The sequence below is a fragment of the Dendropsophus ebraccatus genome, chromosome 12, assembly GCF_027789765.1.
Source record: "Dendropsophus ebraccatus isolate aDenEbr1 chromosome 12, aDenEbr1.pat, whole genome shotgun sequence".
NCBI classification, from domain to species: domain Eukaryota; kingdom Metazoa; phylum Chordata; class Amphibia; order Anura; family Hylidae; genus Dendropsophus; species Dendropsophus ebraccatus.
In genome coordinates this window covers 71,693,419-71,694,970 of record NC_091465.1, presented here as the reverse complement: position 1 = coordinate 71,694,970, position 1,552 = coordinate 71,693,419, and the positions used below count along the sequence as shown (strand labels likewise).

The window sequence follows — 1,552 nt, the reverse complement described above, 5'->3', positions numbered from 1 at the left end:
TCCATATAGCTTGCACCCAGACTGGCGTCTCCCTGATGGCCCCCCTGGTAAGAGATTGCGGGTATATGCGGCTGTTTAGGCGGCTGAGAAGCGGAGCTGCTCCTCACACCATGGCGCCGGAACAAGAAACCCAAAGCAAAGCTCATAAACCAAGTTACAATTTTGAAAAACTGTGAGTTCTTCTTTCAAAGCGCTTTCAATCCAAGTTAAACCGAGGTACCACAGTTTATGATATTTTTTATTGTTGCTTATATTCTAATGTTAATATCTATATGGTTTTTAAACACACAGAAAGAGAGCTTTCTCTTCTGTATTATGTGGATCATTGGTTACATTCTCATGGCTTTCACAATATGAGAGGGAGTGGTATGAAATTGAAATGTTAGAATGATGTTCTTGACAAGTATATTAAGACTTTTTACCCTCCCATAGATGCTCTAAAACTGATCAACCCAGGTGGGACTCGAACCCACAAACCCCAGCTCCAGAGGCTGATGCCTTATCCATTAGGCCACTGGGCCCACATATCTTAGCTAAGTCTGACCATGTTTACTATTTATGGGTAGAGATGAGCGAATAGTGAAATATTCGATAATTTGAAATTCAACTTGAATAGCTCCCAATATTCGTATATTCGAACAAATATCAAATCCCATTATAGTCTATGGGAGAAAAAACTTGGGACCTAGAAATCAATATCCGACCACTAGTAAGTCACCAAGTGCACAATGACACCTCAGGAAATGCCAATGCGTAAAACCTCTGAAATTCACATGGGACAGCAGGGGATGCATGCCTGGCTGCATCTAACACTAGTGATAAGCGAACATCCTAATTTTCCCAAATGTACGCCAAAGATTAAAGTAGAAGCGTACATTTCGGTCTAGCAGAACGCACTTACGTAAGTATCAGGTCAGGTGCAGTGTAAAATACGTAATAACAAAAATTAACGACAACTACAAATCAGTAGTAGCAAGATAACAGGTATTATCCTGCAATCACAATATACAGCCGTATACCGGATATATAATTGTTTTACAATTAAATTAAAGGGCTGGTAAATGCCTTTACAGGACGCAGACTGCGCAAATCAGTAGTAGCAAGATAACAGGTATTATCCCACACTCACAGTATACAGCCATCTATCGGAAATATATATTTGTCTTTCAACAAAAAAATTAAAGAGCTCTTCAACGCCTTTACAGGACGTAGACTGCGCAAATCAGTAGTAGCCAGATGACAGCTATTTTCCCGCAATCACAGTATACAGCCATATACACTATCAGTAGATGTCTGAACACACTGTCTCACAACAGCTGCTGAATATATGGTTTTTATACTTTTAGCCCTAACAAGGGCTTTTGAGGGTCCCTTCCTACCTAACTTCACCTAAAACCTTTCTCTCCCTGTTATACAGTCCGTCCCTTTCTAGCTCCAACCAGCAAGGGACATGAATCTGAAATCACTATTCTTATATTCAGGAGGTGATGTAGTTAAGCCAGCCAATCACAGTTAGAGGTTTTTTTTTGTTTTTTTTAAAGTCCTGCCTATT

At 40.0% G+C, this 1,552-nt stretch overlaps 1 non-coding gene across 1 annotated transcript; it reads right to left on the bottom strand.

Annotated features, from left to right (window-relative positions):
* Positions 1-448: 448 nt before the first annotated feature.
* Positions 449-521, bottom strand: TRNAQ-CUG (transfer RNA glutamine (anticodon CUG)). The gene has a single exon. It is a non-coding gene; the product is annotated as a tRNA-Gln (tRNA).
* Positions 522-1,552: the final 1,031 nt, after the last annotated feature.